This window comes from Narcine bancroftii, chromosome 7 (genome assembly GCF_036971445.1).
Source record: "Narcine bancroftii isolate sNarBan1 chromosome 7, sNarBan1.hap1, whole genome shotgun sequence".
NCBI classification, from domain to species: domain Eukaryota; kingdom Metazoa; phylum Chordata; class Chondrichthyes; order Torpediniformes; family Narcinidae; genus Narcine; species Narcine bancroftii.
Window position 1 is genome coordinate 39,627,588 of NC_091475.1, and position 22,762 is coordinate 39,650,349.

A 22,762-nucleotide genomic window follows, 5' to 3' on the forward strand; every position below is an offset into this window, starting at 1 on the left:
TTTATCATGCCAAATAAATTTTCTTACTTTTATTTAATTCTGAAAAAAAGTCCTGACATTTTTATACCATTTATTTTGTGCTGCTATGATACATTCAAATATTTATTGTTCGAATCATCGTTTTCTTTGAGCGACTACTTTCTGTTTTGGCAGAATTGGTTTTAATGCCCATAATTATGAATTGGAAATGTGGCTGCTTCAAATATGTTCTGTAGCCAGTAGTAAAAATATGTGTTGGAGTTCAAAAGAAGATCTTGTGGAAGAATTGGAGGTTAGAATCATTATAAAAGGTAGTAATGGAAGGTGAATGGAGAACACAGAAATAATGAATAGCAAAAAAATGAGGAATGAAGGGATACAGGAAAATGAGGTAAGATAAATGTGAAGAACTAACACCTACCAACCTCCTCTTGAATGAATGTCATGCTGTAATAGTTCAAAGCCAAGTTGACTTTTATGGATATCTGCTCACTAAATTTTTAGTAGCTCTAATTCCAAAAATTAACTTCAGGTTGTAACTTTAGAAATCTGATATAATAGATTGTATGTTTTAATGTACTTTCCAAATATGTAATGAGCAATATAAAATAACATTCTAAATGATTAACAAGTTTTAAATTCTAGGGCCTATCCGTTTGATTGCATGGAAAGCATTCACTAAAGTAAAAATTTATGGGGCCATATCACATTGATATCTTAAGCATCTGGAAAATTAACTTATCCGGCATCTACCAATCCCCATAGGTTCCAGATATTGGAGGTTTTACTATACTTGAAATTTATCCATCCAGGTTGTATTTTAATGAGGCCATTTCATGAGCCTCTAATAACCCCTGAATGTAGCTTAGGATGAGTCAAGTCATGTCTGCACCTCTTAAAAGACAAAGTCCTCCGTGTATAAGATGAAATACGTTTGGGAGGTTGTCATCAGAGAGGATGTGGCAGGAACAATAATTCCTGAATCTGGTTGTAGATATGATTTTTGTGTGTGTGATGATCAACTTCAATGAATATACAGTATAGTCAAGTCCCATCCCTTAATCTCTGCCAATGTAGATTTGCATACAACTTCAAGGATCACAGCTCCAATAACTGGTTAGCAATGATTTGTGTCAATTACCTAATATGTCTCATCGTATGTTCACAAAGTTATCACTTCTTCAATATTCATAAACATCTCATACCTGTAGGGTATAGTCAGTACAGAGATTTTTAGCTATTAGGTGAATCCAGGGATATGCAGTTAATACTATATGGGAAAGTGCAGTTAATATATAAAAAGTCAGCCATTTATGAATGGTGGAGGAGGCAGAAGGAACTAATTAGCCTATTCCTGCTCCTATTTCTTGCGTTCATAAATACATTACCAGTTACTCAATCAAGGCCTTGTTATAGGCAGAGCATGATGCTCACTGATACTTTTCCCTCTCTTTTCCAGGAGAAATTGCATTCAACCTCTGCAAATGGAAGTAAATTGAGTACTGTACTGTGGAGATGCTGTGTATGGACAAGTTTTTGGTAACCATAGAATTAGCTGCTGCAATTACAGGTGAAAATTGTGGAATATGAGAGGATGGTTATATCTGCAGTTTTGATGTTCCATTTTCCTGCTTTCTTTGATTACCTCTTTTGGTTTACCAATCACTTTTTTTTTGCATGGCTCTCATGGATGCTCCCTTCCTTTAATATGACCATACCATTGCACCTTTTCCTTGCAGGTACCCAAGAGCACCTACCTGTATGGATTCCAGCAGCTGAGGGAAAATAATTGGACACTCTGTCAATTCATTTGGCACTCAGTATCTCCAGCTTAGATACTGACACACTATGAACATGAAGGATCATTTTGACCCACAACTTTTACATTGCATGGCATAAGTGGCCTGCTGATATTTCAGATGGAATTGTTTCTGTCCCAGCTCTCTAGGAGGGTAAAGCCACATGAATTCTACTTTTGAAGATTTGATGAGAGCTTCATGAGACAGCCTTTAAACAAAGCCATGCTTGCATTGAAATACACAGACCATTGAATGATGCACTAGAAAAGTGGATGAAATGTCAGAATGTGCAAGGTATCTTTTTTTTCAACCTCCTGCATGAATTTGTGTGATGGTTGATTATACAGTGTTACTTCTGATTGGAAGTATACATTTTTGGCAGTGTTTCACAAGTCTCTGAAGTTCATCACTTAGTGACTGAAATTTGGCAATTCTGGTTGGTTTGTTGTATGTTGCAGAACCTTGCTATGAAGAGCGTTCAGCTTAAGTTGAAGCATAAGCAGCTGTGGAGCAAGAGCATAAGTAAGTTGAAGAACAGAAGGAAGAATATGAGGAGGAATTGGATCCCCTTTTTCTGAATGGGTTGTTCATTACCAGCGAATTAGATTGCAATACATAGAATGTGACTGCAAATCCACAATAACCAACCTTGCCATGAGTGGCTATCACAGTATTGCCTGGTGAAATTGTTAAAATAATGCAAAGTACAAAAATAAAAGCTACCAAAAATACATCTATATTTTAAACCAACAATCTTATGGCATTTGGCATTATTTATTGTGCACAAATATCCTGTTAACCCTTTGTATGTTCCTTTAAGTCTTGTTTGTGTTTTTTTAATAATCCAAGGTAGTTCTTTCCCAGTGGCTGTTGCATAACTGGTAAAAGGGAATTGACCTACACTTGTATAGTCTGCATATGGATTTGTGGGATGATATGGAATGGTTCTGGGCCATATGGCATCAGACCATACCCACTTGCCTTGTGCAGCAGTAGTTTGGTATGTTGAAATGTCTGTCAATTGTCATCAGGAAGGATATTAGATGAATGTCTGATGGAATCTTCAATGATGACTTTCACAGAAAGGACATCCAATCCACTCTCCATAAAGCCAATGCAACACCCCTGATGCCAGATTGTGATTTGCTTGGACTCAACACCCCTCTATGTAACTGGATTCTGGACTTCATAATGGAAAGACCACAGTCTGTCCAGGTCAGTAGCAGAATGTTGAGCACAGTCATACCTCAGGACTGTGTGCTCAGCCTGCTCTTGTTCACATCACAGACCCATGACTGCATCACCAGAACCAGCTTCAACAGTGTCATCAAGTTTGCAGATGACACAACAGTAGTTGGCCTCATTAGCAACAACAGAGAAGAGGTGGAAAATCTTGTGATATGATGTGAGAGTAACAACCTGAGTCTAGATGTGGACAAGTCGAAGGAGATGACAATGGACTTCAGGCAGACAAGGGGCAACCATCCTCCACTACATATCAACAACTTTGTAGTGGAGAGCACCAAGTTCCTTGGAGTTCACTTAACTAGTGACATATCGTGCACACACAACATCTCTTCACTTGTCAGGAAGGCACAATAGTGACTGCACTTCCTGAGAAAACTGAAGCAGGTAAGGCTACCAATAACCATTATGTCAACCTTCTACAGGAGCTCTATTGAGAGCATCTTGGCCAGCTACTTTGTAGTGTGGAAGGGCTGCTGCAGAGAAATGGAGGTCAATCCACAAGGGGATAAAAGTGGCAGAGAGGATTACTGGATTCCACCACCCCCTACCCCACCATCGACATGCTCTACCAGGATCATTGTCTGAAGAGGGTGCACAAAATCATTGAGGACCCCTTCCACCCCACACCACATCTTACTGCTGCTCCCATTGGGAAAAAGATACAGGAGTATCAGAGCCAGCACCACCAGACTGAGGAACAGATTCTTCCCTCAGGCAGTGAGAATGCTGAACGACCAAAGGAACTGGTCACACTACCATCTGAGACTTTCATATTCACAAAACTATTTATTTGTATATCTAAATACTTTTCCTGTATATATATATTGTTTGCTTGTATGTGTGTCTGCGTGTTTTGCACAGAGTATTGAAACCAATAGGTTCTTTTTTTAAAAGTCTGGAAGTTGGTTTTCCTTAGACCATAAAAGCTGAATTGTGTATATTAAGAGAAAAGTAAGCTTGTGTCAGATAACTGAGTCTGCCATACTTCAGAAAGCTTGAATAAATATGGTGGAAGAGGGGGAAAAATTATAATGGAAATTAGGGAACAAGAAGACTCAATAAATATTAGGCAGTAAAATTGCTTTGAAATTGCCTTCTAACATTTTAATAGTTCTAATGTGTTATCATTATGTCTCATCTCTTTACAAAAGTCCTTTAGATTGCATTTTCAGTTTTGAGGTTTCTAGAGGAGCATTGTAGGGTTTCTCCAAGAATAATGTACAGTACTTTATTGATATACAGTATATTGCAAGATTTCACAATTCCTGGCTCATGGCATCATAGCTATAATCTGAGGAGTTTTAAAGGGCAAAACACAATACAAAGCAGTTAGATGATGGGAGGAGGTTGAGATGCCCCCCAGGCAGGTAAAAAACAAAGTTTAAAAAAAGAAAAAAGTGAATAAGATGCATATTTTATGTGCAAGGAGGCTACACAACTTTTTTTTTATTTAACAGTGAAAGAAGCATCTAAATCCTTAATATCTATATCCTTAAAAGAAAGTATCAATTTTAGCTTCATATTCCAATATTTCAGAAGTATACAATTTCTCATAAAATGTACAAAACTCATCATTAATTTCCTGATGTTTATATGTAATAATTGAATCATGTCTAATAGCATTTATTGTTCTAGAAGCTTGCTCTGTCTTTAACTACCAAGCTAAAACTTTGAGTTCTCTCACCCAACTCATCTCTGTTTAGTTCTCTGTAATAATTTCTAAAACTTATAAGTTTGTAATGAATTATACCATAATTTCATATTAACTAAATGTGCTTTCTTAACTTCTGTAGAATTTCATTGTAAATCCTTTTCCAAAATCTCTATCACCTCCAATTTACTAATCTCAGCCATATGTTGTTTCTTAATTTTATTAATATAACAAATAATTTGTCCCTGTAAATAAGCTTTCAAAGTATCTCACAGAACAAATTTACTATCAACTGAGCCTATATTTATTTTCAAAAAAGCCATATTTGATCCCTTATAAATTTACTAAATTCATGATTTTTTTATCAAAAAAGAATTAAATCTCCAACGATAAACATTCTCCACTCTCTCCGAACCTGTACATGTAATTAATAACAAAGAATGATCAGAAAAAATCCTACTCTTATATTCAGTCTTCAAAACACGGCCTTGTAATTGTGCTGATACTAAAAATAAATCTAGAATAAGAATCATGACGGGATGAATAAAATGAAAAATCTTTCTCCTTAGGATTTAGCGTTCTCCATATATCTACCAAATTCATATCTTTCATTAACACCATTAACTGTTTAGCCATTTTAGTTCTAGTTATGAATTTTGGAGATTTATCTAATAACGGATCTAAGCAACAGTTAAAATCACCCCCTACCATAACTTTATCATATGCCTGACTTAAATTTAAAAAGAACTCCACTGTAAATTGCTCATCATCTATATTAGGAGCATAAACATTCATTAAAGTCCAAGATTCAGAAAAGATTTTACAATTAGCAATCAAAAGCCAACCAGCTGACTCAAAAACTGAATCCAATTTAAAAAATAACTTTTTATTAATCAAAATAGCGACTCCTCTTGTTTTAGAATTAAAAGAGATGCTATAACTTGTTCAACCCAATCTCTTTTTAATTTCTGATGTTCCTTTTCAGTCAATTGTGTCTTGCAAAAAAGCAACATCAACCTCCAATTTTTTAATATATGCCAATACCCTTCTTCTCTTAATTGGATTATTAAGCGCGTTAACATTGAAAGTAGCAAAATTTAAATTAGCCATTAAGTCATATCTATAAACACCCCACCATAAATGGCAAAACACCTCCCCATGGCTCCAACACAAGCAAAACCAAGGATCTCAAAAAAAAGAAAGGAAGAAATTAAAAAAACCCATAAAATCCCCCCCCCAAAAACTGTAATAGTATTACCCCCCCTCCCCCACCACAAATATACAGGAGTGACAAATGCCACAAAGTGACTGACAACTTCAGAAGGATCAGTAGTTGAACCACCTCCCCCAAACAGAACAACAAAAAAAAGACATAAAAATCATTTCAAGTATGAAATGTTTCCTCCAGATCTCGAGTAACCTGCTCATCTTCAATCCAATATCAATCAACTGTTGAGATTCCATCTCTTGTTTCCCATTCTTCCCTTTTGGAACCAAAACAAGCTGTTGAGGGAACCTTTCTTGACTTTGCATCTGATTATTATCAGGTAAAGAATTAGCAAATGTAAGAGCTTCAGCATCATCAGTAAAAAAAAACTGGTATTGATAATCTCCATAAAACACTAAGCACAGCAGGATAGCGAAAGGCAAACTTGTATCCTTTCTTCCACAGAACAGTTTTAATAACGGCTTGACTCAAATCAGCATAGAAAAATACTCTATTTTTAACAAATAAAAGGCCCTGATAACTTCTTGTATTCTGTACAGCAAGTCTTAAAATCATTTCTCTGTCCTGATAATCAAAATAGAACATGGACCTTGTCCAGAAAGTGGCCTCCTTCTTATTGCTTGATGCGCTCTATCCAATTCCAGACCATTCGGGAAAAATGCTGTTCCCAAAATCTCAGGAATCCACTTCTGATAAAACTGAACTGGGTCTGGACCTTCAAAATCTTCTGGAAGACCAACGATTTTAACATTATTTCTCCGACTCTGATTTTCCAGAGCATCAATCTTCTTCAACAAATCACTTTTCTGAATTTTCCAGCCAGTAAACGAATCCTCCATCTGTCCCATCCTTTCTTTATGCTTATCCACATCGTCTTTACAATCAATAAATTCTTCTTCAATCTTCTTAAATTTATCCTGAACCTTATCCACAGCTTTCAAACATTTTGCCACATCCATTTTAATAGAAGATATTTCCCCCTTCATTTCAGCAAATTGATCCTTCATAACAGAAAATCCTTGACTCATTTGAAGTCAAGTTCTCCATTTGTTTAGATAAATCAATAGATAAAGTTGGTTTTGAATGGTGAGGATCGGATTTAAATTTTAAAGTCTGTCTCACCATGGGCCTACCCTTATAGATAACTGTATTCTCCTCCTTCGTAAGTTGTTCCTCCTCTTCTTCCAGTCCAGCGATGTCCACCTCTTCCTCCTCCATCAGCACGGAGGTCATCTCGACCCGACTATGGGTACGGACTTCTCCTCCCCACCCCCCAGTCTGTACAGGTTCACTGGACCAAGGGAGGTTGGGTCCCCCCGCAGCCTGAGTCATATCGCGTGCGCGAAACTTTGCCCATGTGCAGTTGTTCATCTTGATCGGGAGGAGGTCGACGTCGGGCACTGGTGCCATCTTCTGAAGCAATGAGTGAAATCGGCGCCGATGTAGTATGCACCTTACCAAAGGACTGGCATTGCGGACTAGGCTGAGAAGAAATTGTGTCTGGAGGCTCCATTTGCAAGGTAGGCTGAGATTCTTCAGTAATTGTTAACTGTTTAGTAGCTGTTTTCTTTGCTGGTTGAGCTTTAGTTTTCTTCATAGCTGCTTGTAGAGTACTTCAACAGTATAATCAACAGATTCTAAAAATATTTTAAAAACTTTAAAACAGGTTTTGACTAGTTCTGCCAGGGGGAGGTGTCTTCCCACATCTTCTCCCTACGCCTTCATGCCACGCCCTCTGCTACACAACTCTTCCAGAGCTACAATCAATGAATGCTTGTACTTATGGAGGTCTGCAATGCTGGAAAATCCCTGTATTCATTCTATGGACTGGTGGATAAATAGATTAAATTTGTGCTTAATTTTTTTATTTGGATAATCTTACTAATGCAGGGACGAATAGAAAATCGTGGAATGTGGCAGAGATTAATGGCACCAGCCGAGGTTGATCCTGAGATGAGAAAGCAATTTTCCAAGCCAAGATGTTTTGTAATATATAAAGGGCAAAACGATAAGTAAAGAAAGCATGTAGGCTCAATGGCAAAACAGTCTAGGTGCATAAGAAGGTCTCAGATTTTTCTTTGGCTTGGCTTCGCGGACGAAGAGGGGGTAAAAAGTCCATGTCAGCTGCAGGCTCGTTTGTGGCTGACAAGTCCGATGCGGGACAGGCAGACACGATTGCAGCGGTTGCAAGGGAAAATTGGTTGGTTGGGGTTGGGTGTTGGGTTTTTCCTCCTTTGCCTTTTGTCAGTGAGGTGGGCTCTGCGGTCTTCTTCAAAGGAGGTTGCTGCCCGCCAAACTGTGAGGCACCAAGATGCACGGTTTGAGGCGTTATCAGCCCACTGGCGGTGGTCAATGTGGCAGGCACCAAGAGATTTCTTTAGGCAGTCCTTGTACCTTTTCTTTGGTGCACCTCTGTCACGGTGGCCAGTGGAGAGCTCGCCATATAACACGATCTTGGGAAGGCGATGGTCCTCCATTCTGGAGACGTGACCCATCCAGCGCAGCTGGATCTTCAGCAGCGTGGACTCGATGCTGTCGACCTCTGCCATCTCGAGTACTTCGACGTTAGGGGTGTAAGCGCTCCAATGGATGTTGAGGATGGAGCGGAGACAACGCTGGTGGAAGCGTTCTAGGAGCCGTAGGTGGTGCCGGTAGAGGACCCATGATTCGGAGCCGAACAGGAGTGTGGGTATGACAATGGCTCTGTATACGCTTATCTTTGTGAGGTTTTTCAGTTGGTTGTTTTTCCAGACTCTTTTGTGTAGTCTTCCAAAGGCGCTATTTGCCTTGGCGAGTCTCAGATTAAGGGTTTACAAATAATACAGTTTGAGTGTTGGCCCTTTAAGTAGCACTGGTTTCAGAAATAGTGTTATTAAAAGCTTATTGTTTCTCCTCTTTTTCTTGTATGATGATCTATTGCCCCTCTTTCAGATTTTTCAGTACAAGTAATGTGGTTCATTTTAACACATGCTAAATAAAGGGCTATGGTTACAAATTGGATCTGGTAGAGCAATGTTTTTTGCGCACTCCATGTTTCAATTTTGATGAAAGAAATCAATTGTAAAGGAAAGTTTGCAGGAAGTGTGTAAGTTTTGTTGGGACCATGCAAACAATATGTTCATAAACTTAAGAGTGTAGACATGTCAAGTGAAGTCCAATGCTACAAAATGTAGAAAGAGTGGCTGGCTGCACCTACAGAAATGTGAATGAAAATGTTGCCACAATGCAGTTTGTGATATTTTCCAGGATAGAAACAGGCTAGTAGAATGAACGGATGGATAGCACTTGAATGTGGATGAATATGAGTTGATACATTTTGATAGGAAGAATAAAAAGAGACAATAGTGAATAATACTGTTTTAAAAGGAGTGTAGGACCAGGAGAACCTGTGTGCATGTATGAACAGATAATTGAAAGGGTTGAGAAACCTGTTAATAGATTGAACCAATTCTATTTTATCAATACTGGCGTAAGAGCATAAAAGCAAAGACATTGCTTTATGGCCTCCTGCTAGCACATTGTGTTTAATTGTGGTTGCCACATTATAGGAAGGATGTGAAAACATTGGAGAGGGTCCTGAAAAGATTTATGGGAGTGGCTTTTCAGATGAGGGATTACAGTTACAATGATAGGGACTTTATTGTGAAGTAAGAAAGCTGAACAAATTTGGAAGAAGTACTTTTTATGTCCGTACATAAGATGACTGGGTGTATAAGACAACCCTTAGAATTTCCACTTAAAATATAGGTTTTGAGCTATGCTCACTATGTAAAACTACCCCAAGTCTGGCACTTTATGCTGCTGATTATGAAGGAGTGAAAATTTAAGATATTCCAAGAAATCCTGTCTTTAAAAGTTTAACAATATTGGTCAGTAACTGATCACTGGAAGATTTATTGTGATTGGTCTGATGAGGCAGTGTAAACAGAATGCAGAACCCTAGCTGATTGTTTACTGTTCATCAGCTGTTGCAAATGGCCACTGTTACCTTAAATTAACAGCACAGCAAACTAAGCTATGTTAGACAGGTTTATAATACATTTTTATTGTTGTAAAATAAAATTACTATTAATCCAGTTTCCCAAACGCAAGTTTCAGTAGAAAATATTTAGTGGTAGGACCATAGAAGTTGTGCAAACTGTTCTCCATCGCCATGGGGATCACTTTGAACCACAGGATATTAAGATTCAGATTTTGTACTTGGTGTTGAAGACAACCCCTGGTTTGGGGGGGTGGGGGATGAAATTTTTAAGGTTCAATTCCATTTTGTATGCATAGGAGTATTTCTTAATGTAGCATGTGATTGGATTCTGGAATACACCGCAGATGTGGTGGAAGCAGGTTTTATTGTGGCCTTTGACAAGTAATTGGATAAGTATGGTGGAAAAGAAATTGCAAGATTATGAAGAGAAGGTTGGGAGTTGCCTTTGTGGAGAGCTGGTGTGGTCATGTGGATGGAACTACCTTCTCCTGTGCTGTAATTGTTCTATGATTTTATGAAATTGTAATTCCCTTTCCCATCATATTTTGAAAGAACCAAACAGTGTGGAATGAGCTACCAGCTGAAGTGATGAATGTGGGCTCAATTTTATAATTTAAGAAGAATTTGGACAGGTGCATGGATGGGAGAGGCTATGGACTTGATGCAGGTTAGTGGGATTAGGCAAAAAAAAGGTTCAGCGCAGACTAGAAGGGCTGAAGGGGCCGTTTCTGGGCTGTAATGTTCTCTGGTTCTATGATTTTGAAATTTCTCAATAGAAGCTTTGGACTGTGGCAAACACATGGGAAGGAGTGAACAATTCTCACCACCTGAGGCCCTTCATCAAAGTGATGGCCTCTATCTTACAGCAGTTTGTGAAGTCTTGCATCCAAATTTTGTCCCAAGATGTTTGAGGAAACTTTAACATTCAGAAGTTGAGCTCAGATCAACAGAGCTGTTCATTCAAAGGAATTAATTTTCCAAATATACAACATACACTGCATCTCTTTTATCTAGCCTGCATGCGGTTTCCTAAAAAAAATGCGGTAGGTTTGTTAGGTAAGAAATGAAGAAATCATGCTGTCTTTGGCCTATCTTGTCATGCACCTCCATGTACTCTCTCACTTTATCCTTGATAATCGACTCCAACAACTTCCCATCCACCAATGTTTGGGCTAACAAGTCTGCAATTTCCTTTCTGCTACCTCCCTCCCTTTTTAAATGGTGGAGTAACTTTTGCAATTTTCCAATCCTTCGGAAACATGCCAGAATCAATTGATTCTTGGAAGGCCACAATCTCCTGCTACTTCTTTCAGAACCTGAGGGTGCATTCCATCTGGTCTAGGGGACTTATCCACTCTTAGAGGCTTAGACCTTTCAGCTTTTCAAGCACCTTTTTTCCCTGATGCCCTTGAAAGTCAGGTATACTGCTAATATCTTCCACAGTTGAAGACTGATGCAAAATACTCATTTAGTTCCTCTGCTATTCCCTTGTCTCTCATTACAATTTCTTCAACATCATTTTCTTTCGGTCCTTTATTTACTCTCACCTTTTTTTTAAAACTCTTAATATACTTTAAAAAAAACCTATCCTTTTTGATGTTACTTGCTGGCTTCCTGTCAAAGTTCATTTTTTTTCTTCCTAATAGTTGCCTTCTGTTAGCTTTTAGCAGCTACCCAGTGCTCTATGTTCCCACTAATTTTTGGTTTCTTGTATGCTCTCTTTTGCTTTTACTTTGGCTTTAACTTTTGTCAGCTACAATCGTCATTTTTCCATTCAAATTACTCTGCTGTCCTTGCTAGTGTTCTTTTCCAATCAAATTTAATCAATTCCTCTCTCATACCTCTGTAGTCTACTTTATTCCACTGATACAGTATACTAACATGTCTGATTTTAGTTTCTCCCTCTCAAACTGCAGAGTGAATCACGCCTCCTTAGGGTTTCTTTCCCTTCATCTCACTTTGGTTCATTACACAATACCCAATCCAGAATTGCCATTTCCCTGGTTGGCTCATCCACAAGCTGTTCTAAGAAGCCATCCTGAAGGCATTCTATAAATTCCTTCTCTTGGGATTCAGCATCAACCTGGTTTTCCCAACCAATCTGCATGTTGAAATCCCCCAAGACAATTGTAACTGCCTTTTTTTTTGCTTCCCTTCTCCATCTCCCTCTGTAATTTGCACGTCACATACTAGCTACTGTTTGGAGACCTGTATACAACTCCCATCAGGGTCTTTTTAGACTTTCTTAATTCTACCCAGAGGGATTCTATGCCTTCTGATCCAATATCTCCTCTTTTCAAAGATTTAATTTAATTTTTAATCAGCAGAACCACCCCACCCCATCTGCCTACCTTCCTATTCTTCCAATACACTGTTTCCATGGATATTTAGTTCCCAACTGTGATCTTCTTTCAGCTATGACTCAGTGATGGCCACAATGTCATACCTGAAAATTTCCAGCTGCTCTGTAGTGGCACTGGCATCCATAGTAATGAAATGTTTTGAGAGGGTAGTGTTGAAGCATGCCAGATCCTGTTTGAGTGGCGACATGTATCAGTTCCAATTTGCCTACTGCAGCAACAGCCCTACGGCAGATGTCACCTCACTTGCTCTACACAAAGCTGCATACATCAAGCTGCTCTTTACCGATTATAGTTCAACACCATAATCTCCTTAAAGCTGATCACCAAACTCCAAGACCTGGGCCTCAATACTCCTCTGTGTAATTGGATCCTGGATTTCCTCACCTTCAGTTAGGATTGGTAAGAACATCTCCACAATCTCCATCAGTACTGGAGCACCACAGGACTGCATCCTTAGCCCACTGGTCTACCTGTTGTACACCTATGACTCTGAGGCTCGGTACTACAATTATACCATTTACAAATTTGTTGACAACATGGTAGTGGTTTGTATAAGAGGAATGAGAAGCGAGATTCATAACTTGGTTGAATAGTGTACTAACAACAAATTCACATTCAATGTCACCAAAACCAAGGAGCTGATTGTGAACTTCAGGAGGGGGAAAACTAGAGGTGTATGATCCAGTGATCATTGGAGGAACAAAGGTGGAGAAGGTAAGCAAATTTAAATTTCCTGGAGTTACCATCTTGGAGGATCTTTCCTGGATCCAACATACGAATGTCATCGTGTGTCTTCAGCAATGCATTCATCTGCCATAACTTCCTATTTCAGTCCTCCTTAGCACATGGCACAAGTAGCAATCCAGAGATTACCACCCTTGCTTTTTAGCTTCCCTCCTAACTCCCTAGATTCCCTCTTCAGGACCTCAACCCTTTTCTTATCCACGTAATTGATAACACTGTCGACTATGACATCTGGCTGCTCGCCCTCCTACTTGGGATCTAAGTTGTTCCTGACCATGGCACCTGTGCAGCAGCACACCATCTGTGAGTCTTGATCTTGTCCATACAACCTCCTGTTTGTTCCCCTATTGAATCCCTATTACTACAACTCTCCTCTTCTCCCCCCCTCCTCCCCCACCACCTTCTCTCCTGAGCTGGAGGGTGAGTGCCAGAGACTTGAACACTATGACGTACCTGGTAGATCCCCCCCCACTAACCAAAACAGTAAGCCAGTATATAACACGACTCTGTATCAGACAACCCTCTGAATTTCCACCTAGAATGTAGGTTTTGAGCTATTCTTGCTGTATAAACTATTTCACGTCTGGCACTTTCCACTGATCATTGGAATGATGCTGCTAGTCACATTTAATATACTAATTCACAATATTTTAAAAGCAAATTACCCAGTAGAGGTTTATCACACTTTCTTCAGCTTTCTGCATTTCTTGGCATTTGAGTTTCCCAAACAGGGTTTGATGCAGCCAGTACATCTTCCATGGTACACCTCTAGAAGTTTAATAGAGAATTGGAGGGCATGTTGAATCTCCTCAAACTTCTTAAAGTAGACCCATAGAACACTACAGAACAGAAACCAGCCCCTTTGGCCCTTCTAGCCTGTGCCAAGCCTTTTTTGCCTAGTCCCACTGACCTGCAAGCCATCCATAACCTCCAATCCATGTACCTGTCCAAATTATTCTTAAATGTTAAAATTGAGCCTGCATTCACCACCTCAGCTGTCAGTTCGTTCCCTATTCCCACCACTCTCTGGTGTGAAGAAGTTCCCTCTCATGATCTCCCTAAACCTTTCCCCTTTCATTCTTAAACCATGTCCTCTTGTTTGTATCTCACTTGCCCTCAGTGGAAAAAGCCTATCTACATTTACTCTGTCTATCCCCCTCATAATTTTAAATTCCTCTATCAAATCTCCCCTCATTCTTCTACACTCCAGGGAATAAATTCCTAACCCATTTTACCTTTCCCTGTAACTCAATTCCTGAAATCCAGTCAACATCCTAGTAATTCTTCTTTTCACTCTTCCTAACTTGTTGATGTCTTTCCTGCAGTTGGGTAACCAAAACTGCACACAATGCTCCAAATTCGGCCTCACCACTGTCTTTAAATTCCAACTCCTATACTCAATACTTTGATTTATAAAGGCCAATATGCCAAAAGCTCTCTTTACAATCCTTTCTACTTGTGACGCCTCTTTCAGGGAATTATGTATTTGCATTTCCAGATTCCTCTGTTTTACAGCATTCCTCAGTGCTCTACTATTTACCGTGTATGTCCTTTCTTGGTTTGTCCTTGGTATGTCTTCTTTACAATTACCTTGGTGCGCTGGTCCCAGGAGAGGACCTGTGATACATGCCAGGAACCTTAAGGTAATAAACCTCTCTACAGCCATCTTGCTGATGAAAACAGGTGCACAGTCTCTCAGTTTCCCCATTTCACTAAGATATTCTGCTCTGCTGTTATTACAAAAATAAAATAAGAAATATTGCACAGCTAGCACTAATATTATCAGCCTGTTTGTTCACAGAGCAGAAGAAAACCACATTCAGTCTTCTTTGTATGACTGAATCTCATTTTTGAGCATCTAACCCATTTGAGGCCTCCTTCCACTCAATTTCAACCAAGGCCTTCCTTCACTACCCAGCTTACTCACAATCTTATCTTAATTTTTAAACTGCACCCCTTCTCCTGTTGACTACCATGGTCTGCCACTTGCCTTCCTTCCTCACTTCTGACCTCCCTCTGTCTGCTTCTCCTGTCCCTAGCCTCTACCTATCTCCCACTCATGGATTTGTACTGATCTCTTTGTTATTTCAAATGGTAAGCCACACAAAAAAAGACCTGTTTATAACTGCTCAATGTCTTTATCAACTATCATCCCCTCAAAACTGATCAGCATCCATCTTTTAACATGATTTAATGTTTATTCAAAGCTTTTGTGCCTCTACTCTATTGTATCCATATAACTAGTCAACTCTGTCATTATTTGTTCAAAGCTCACTAGAATTATTTTAGGGAATTCTCATCCTTTTGTTTAAATTCCCTTGTGATTTAAACTCCTTCATTCTTTGTAATCTCTAGCCCTAGAATTTATTAAAACCCTGAATTTCTTCATCTCTGGCTTCATGTGCATGTAGACTCTTCGAACTACCAATTTAGCCGTATCTTTAGTCTAATTGACTAAATCACCTCAGCTTCTTAATTAAGACCTATCTCACTCCATTCATTGGTTTGGCATTCGTTTTTATCTAATTTTATGGAGTGCCTTAGGTTGTTTTTCCACATTAAAGGTACAAAATAAATCTACTAAGTTTTGCGATTCCATCAAGAAGTATTAGAAATTTTAAGGCTGTGTTGTTAAGACAAACTTTTATATTATTCTAGGATTAATTTTCTAATTAATTGCAAATATTAAGGAAGATGATTCTAGTAATGTTTACTTTTCCTTTGTGTCACATCTAATCAAGTACAATGAGACTGTGATTAGCTGAAAGCCACCGTTAAGAACAATTATTAAATTCAAACACTGGCAGATAGCACAAACCAAGAAAATATGGGAAGATTGCTGCTGGAATTGCCATGTGTTTGGTCAATGCTGTCAGCAGCATAAGAGCTTCGATCCTGGAATGTAATCAGAGACTGATTTGGCCAGCATTGAAAACTCCTAGCACTGAAGCCATGATGTAAGCAACAAAGAAGACTAAATTTATCTTGATGCCTGACAGCAAATCGTGCAGTGTTGAGAACATGTCTTTTTTCTTGCAGAGATTTTTTTTACTGAAATGTGATGGTGAAAGAGGAAATATAAAAATATACAAATATGGTAAATGCAAAATAGAGGAAAAGATTGACACAGCAAACTAGCAATAAAGTGAATATGTAGAAAATAGGAAATGGATGAAACTAAATATTTTTCATAAACAAGAGAAAAAATGTTATAAAATCTAATTTAATGTAGTTGACCATTAAAAATATATAATTTGATGTTTATCAAAAGCCAAATCATTAATGTATTTTAAATATACTTACATTCTATTTTCTGGTTGTAAAAGGCTAGGAAATTCAGAACAATGACTTTAACTTTTTTTGTTAAAATATTTGTTTAGGTTAGTCAGAAATGTTAATGGGAACATAATATTGCATTCTGCAAATCCTATTGTCTGCAAAATAAGACATTGAATTGGCCTGTGTTATTCAGAATGGAATGTAGAGTTGCATATGAAAAATAAATTCCAGTTTTCCAATTATTGATGAGTTTCCTGATGGGTGTATTGTATGTTCATGATTTGAAGTGCTAATGTGATGCAGATGAGATGGTAAAATGATATTTTGGTTGACCTGTTGCATCAAAATTCATTTTACATTTGCAAATGTTCTACATGCTGCTTGTTATTGCCAAAATGGAGCTGAGGCAGTTGACCACAGACCTGAATGGGTCTGCACCAAGGGGATGCAGGGAGAAGAAGAGATGGGTGAGAGCTAGCTGTATATGAGGAGAAGGAAACAGGAAACAACTTTTTTTGGAGAAGACTGGACTTGGGGTGGTTAAATTTGGAAAGTAGGTTACATGCAGCAGCCTACAATTGGTGTTGGTGAAAAGGGAAAGAAGAATCGTAGAGATTTAGGAGTCTAAGGAAGCAGGTAAGTATTTTGATATCCATAAATCCTCCCAAGTTGATACTTGAGTGGTAAAAAATTAAATTATGCTTTCACAACACATGCCTCATAAGACAAGGTCCAAATTGCTTACAAGGTTAAAACTAAATTCAGCATAGCGAATGACCTCATCTTGTGCAGCCCTGATCTGAAAAGTGAATTGGAGTTGCAAAGCTGCCTTTATAAGAGAGCTATGTCTATAGCTGTCATTGCACTACATAGCCAGAGAAGCTTATAATAATCATAGTGAAGAAAAGTAAAATGAAGTCATTGGAGTCTCTTCTGGTTCTAAGTTGACCCATATAAGGGGAACTGATTTCACCTGAACTGGAAGATGCACATATTTTGGTGGGGAGATTTGCCAGTTGTACTCTGCAGGGCTTAAATTTGTCTGGCAAGAGGATGTGATCCAAAGCAGTAATATTGTATATGAGGATTAAAGCAAATACAGATGTTAAAGAAGACAACTTCAGTAGATTGAACAGGCAGCAGCAAAGCAGGAAGGAAGGAAAGACTGATTAAACTGCATTTATTTCAATGCAAGAGACCTGACGGTTAAGACAGATGAACTTGAGGCATGGGTAAGGTACATTGGACCAGGATATTACAGAAACATGGTTGAGGAGGGACACCACTGACAGCTCAATGTACTGCACTATAGATGCTACAGGTGAGATAGAGTTAAGAGTATAGGTAGTTGTTTTTTGATTAAGGACTACATCTAACAGTACTTGGGATCTTCCTGGGAGATCATCCAGTGAGAGTGTATTGTTGGAGCTGAGGATTAAGAAGGAGGCAATCACGCTGTACTATAGGGCCCTAATAGTAAAGGATCAAATATGTAGAGAGACTGGAGGAATTCACATTACAGAGGAGGAGGAGCTGGGAGACTTAAAATGAATAAAGCTAAATAAATCATTGGGACCTGATCATGTATATCAGTGATTCTCAACCTTTTTCTTTCTACTTGCATACCATTCTAAGTAATTCCTATGCCATTGGTGCTCTGTGATTAGCAAGGGATTGCTTAAGGTGGGAAGGTTGAGAATCACTGCTTTAGACCCAATTATTACTAAAATATTTTGCTTGAGAAAAATTGTCATTGGCCCATTTCCTTTGGAGTTATGAAACCATGCACATAATGAGTCAATTAAGTTTGATTTAAAAATAATGGTTTTCAAACTTTTTCTTTCCACCCACATACTACCTTAAGCAATCCCTTACTAATCAGAGAGCACCTATGGCATAGGGAATACTTAAATTGGTATGTGAGTGGAAAGAAAAAAGTTTCAGAACCACTGATGTATATCCTAGGATATCGTGGAAAGCCAGGGAAGAAATTGCAGGATCCCTTGCAGAGATATTTCTTCTATCATTAGCCATGGGTAAAGTGCCAGAAGTCTGAAGGATGGCTAAAATGGTGCCTTTATTTAAGAAAAGCTTCAAGGAAAAGCCTGGAAACTACAGACTAGTGAGCCAAACATCAGTTGTCGGTGAGTTACTGGAGAGGATTCTGAGAGACAAATTTATCAATATTTGGAAAGGCAAGAACTGGTTAAGGAGAGTCAGCATGGTTTTGTGTATGGTATATCATGTTCCACAAATTTAAGGAGGTGACCAAGAAGATTGATGAAGGCAGGACAGTAGATGATGTCTACGTGGACTTTTGCAAGGCCTTGATACCAAATGGTAGGTTGTCCCAGAAGATTCGCAACCAGTGAATTGCAACCAAAATTGCCTTGACAGTAGAGAAAATGGGTGAGTTGAAGAGGGTTGTTTTTTAGACTGGAGACTATGACAAGTGCGATACGGCAAGGATCGGTGCTGGGTTCACCTTTGCTCATCACTAATAAACAATCTGGATTAGTATATTGATGACCTGATTAATAAGTTTGCAGATGAAACTAAAATTGGTGTTTAAAAAGGTTATTTATGATTAAAACAGGATCTTGATCCACTGAGAAAGTGGGGCAAGAAATGGCAGATGGAGTTTGCTTCAGGCAAGTCAAACCAGGGTAGGGCTTGCACAGTAAATGATAGGGCACTGGAGATTTTTGTAGAACAGAGAGTGCAAGAAGTACAGGCACATAGTTTCCTAAAAGTAGTGGCACAGGTAGACAGTGGCGAAGATGACATTTGACATACTTGCCTTCGTTGGTCAGGGTATTGAGTGCAGGAATTAAGATTCCCACAGTCCCTGCGGCCAAATTAGTCCATTTCAAACCATCAGCAGCCTAAGGTCCAGATCCAAACCTCCAACGTGATCAGGAACCCATCAGCACCCTCTCAATTCCAAACATCATGTTACCTATATAAGATTATATTAATGCCACATTTGGAATATTGTGTGCAGTTTTGCTCATTTTGCTTTAAGAAGGATGTTACTAAACTGGAAAGTATGCAACAAATATTAATGTGGATGTTACTGGGACTGGAGGGCTTGAGTTATAAAGAGTGGCTGGATAAGATGGTACATAGGAGGCTGAGGGGTGACCTTAGAGGTATCCAAAATTATCAGGGGAATAGACAAGATGAATAGAATATTTTTCCCAGTTTAGAATTGTCTAAAATTCTGGGCATTGGTTTAAGAAGGAGTGGGAGGAGAGATTTTAGAAGGGTCTGAGGAGTAGCTTTTTTTCATAGAGGATGACTCATATAAAAAACAAGCCCCCAGAGGAAATAGTAAAGAAAGATACCATTGCAACATTTAAACATTATTTGGGCAGGTACAAGAATGAAGGTTTAGAAACAAATGGGACTAACTTGGTTAGCATGGCCGAATTGGGTCAAATAGTTTGTTTCCATGTTGAACAAACTCAATGACTCTAAAACATTATTTTTAACATTGGACAACATTTTTTTTTCAAAAGGTTTGCTTCCTGAAAAAAATAATTGGGATTATGATAGACAACTTCAAGATGAACACAAAGATGATTTCAGATTTGCCATATCATGTAGGAAGTTGGAGAAATGTTAAATTGAATTTTATTGAATTTAGCATGCTTAATTGCATGTTCAAGCTTTCTGATTCACTGCACTTGTTGATCAACAAATGTAAGGAGCCCAGGGTTTGTCTTGGTCGCAAATTTTATATCCGAAGTTGAACTGATAGGCTTTCTTAATAAGTGCAGTCATGCTGTGTCTTTGAGCCTAAAGTGAAACTACACAAATGTAACAGAATGTATTGCAGCTTTTGCATCATTGATGAGACATTTCTGCTGTATTGAATCTTCTTGAAGACAATAACTGCTATTGTTAAATAGCACTCACTATGTTATTGCCTGAAGAACATGTGCATCAGCATGCATTCAATTTATGTAATGGACATTATATATATATACACACGTGTGTGTGTGTGTGTGTGTGTGAGCTGCTTTTATAGCCTGCGTGCATCTATCCTGACGAAGTATGTCCAGGCCTAAGACAACATTTACATTGCACCTGCACTGACTGCATCCCAGGCATGCTTGGACTGAACAAAACAGCTTGTTTTGTGGGGAATATACTAGTAGACTTAAAATATGACAGGAAATCATAAAAATAGATTATATCTAAAAATAGTACATGACAGGAAATTTTATGGTGATTTGTGATCATCACCCAAAAATCCATAAAATACTCCCTGACCAACCCTCTACATTGCCTTTACTGACTGATCCCTACAACCAAAGCTTTTTCCAAAACTCTGGCTCCATCTTCTCTCCAGTTCTATCGTCCCCTCAAAGCCCAAGAGACTTTCTCTGAGCTGTACAAAGGCAGGTGTTTATTATGAAAAGCTTTTGTGCATGTCCAGGCATAAAATACACTTTTTTTAGTGCATTATAATTTGTGTCTCGAGTAAGAGAATATCGCTGCAGGTGTGCCTCACTTTAAAATGTGTTCGCAGCATTGTTATATCCCATTTCCAGGCTTTGTACAATGTCTGACCTCAAATTTCTTTAGTCTTTTTGTAATTCAGTTCTGCCTTACGATCCTTGAGGTTAATTTGCAAAAAGAAAACTGGCTGCACTAAAATAACATTGGGCATTTTAACTTGCAAGTCTCATTACTATTTCTAAAACTATTGGCAAGACCAGAACTTGGATGGTAGGACCACAAGGATTTGATTCCTAGCAATAAGGTGTAGGCTAGAAAAGTTGATTAGAGTAGCTTAAGGCTAAAGAATTAATGCATTTCCTGAGCCAAAAGCAAAGCCAAATACATCTAAAAATGGTTTATCTTCTTGTAAATGAAAAAGACTTCAAATGATGGAATCTGGAACAAAGTCCTGAATACTGAAAGAACTCAGCAGATTAAACAACATCTCTGGAGGCAAAAGGTTTTGGTTGACATTTTGAGTCAAGGCCCTGCATCAGAATTGAGAGGAACCAGAAATATTGCTAGTACAGAGCAATACAAAGGAAGGGTGGTACAAAAGCTGGTAGGAGATGGGTGGAATAAGATGAAGGGTATGATGGATAAATGAAACCTGGTGGAGGGGGAAAGAGGGCAAGAGGATGGGAAAAGTGAAGATAAGAATAAACCTTGATAAATGTGTGTAGGAGAACACCAGAGAAGTGGGTTACCTAGAATTGGAAAAATCAATGTTCATATAATTGGATTGCAGGCTATCCAGGTGGAATATGATATGTTGTTCTTCCAGTTTGTCTTTAGCCTCTATAGTAGTGGAATAGACTAAGAACAGATAGGTCAGTATGGGAGTGAGAACGAGAGTTAAAATGACACGCAGCCAGAGCCTTTAGAAAACAGAGTACAAGCTCTCAGTGAAATTGTTGCTGTCTGCACTTGGTTTCATCAATGTAGAGGAGGGCACATTATGAGTACTGCAGAAGGCCGGGATAGAAGAGAGTAGATTCTTCTGGCTGTGGTAAGGAATGTATAGCGGTTATCTGACAGTCTGACTCCCAAATGAGCACCACACGTTGGAGCATGGAGATGTAGAGCTGTGTTCCCCTGGAGAAAATCACCTACAATCTGAGGAGGAGGTATGGCATGTACATAGAAGTGTGGTAACTATACTTGTACATTAGAACGATTAGTCCGATTACACCCCTCCCCTTCTTTAAAAGGAGCAGTGGATGATAACTATGCCAGTCCCAGAATGTCAGGATTAAAGAAATGGCATTGAGTCCTGGTCAACCTGCCCCCGAGATTTTTTTTGTCTCTTTTTGATATGTTTTTTCTGTGTACTTTTGGTTGCTCGTTATCTTCCTATCTTATGTTATCTTTGGATTATTTCTGTGACCTGTTTGTAACCATTGTTATTCTGTGTGTTTTATTTTCTTTCATAACTAGTATGTGTATGTGTTTGTTGATTTATCGTTGGGGTGGGGGAAAGGGGGAGGAATAAAAAAAAAGACTATAATATACTCTGTAAAAGGGGACTAATGTTCTCCTGTGTTGTTTGAAATGCATGAATCTGTAAAATCAAAAATAAAATATTAAAAGGTCTAGATTCTTCTAAACCTTTGAAGGATTGTTTAGGTCCTCAGATGATGGTGAGGGAGGAAATGAAGGGACATATTATACCTTCTACAGTTGCAGGGAAATGTACCAAGTGGCATTCATAAAGAGAGTATACACTGTAGAAAGCAGAAAGAAGGGGAAAAGGGAAGATGTGACCAATGGTGGGATTTGGAAGGGGTACAGTTCATTTGGAAAAGGGGAGTGGAGGAATCAATGTGGTCAATTGCAATTAGAAAAAAAAGATTAAAAGGGGGTTAAAGGTCAACACAGGGAGTCCAAGTGCAAGGAAATACTGCAGATGGCATATGGGATTGTCAGTGGGTGGGTGGGGGAGGGTGAGGATTCACCTGACATCTAGGTTTCTTCTATTTA

The 22,762-nt window shown here is 38.7% G+C and overlaps 1 long non-coding RNA gene across 17 annotated transcripts in view; it reads left to right on the forward strand.

The window, feature by feature from the left end:
- Window positions 1–22,762, forward strand: part of LOC138738794 (uncharacterized) — a 321,374-nt gene that overhangs the window by 18,046 nt on the left and 280,566 nt on the right. For 16 of the 17 annotated variants that reach the window (XR_011341758.1, XR_011341761.1, XR_011341757.1 and 13 more), the window contains exon 2: window positions 1,439–1,549. This is a non-coding gene — a long non-coding RNA (uncharacterized lncRNA). Of the gene's footprint in view, window positions 1–1,438; window positions 1,550–1,718; window positions 4,675–22,762 lie in introns of those variants that run through there. The other variant, XR_011341765.1, reaches the window with a different exon arrangement.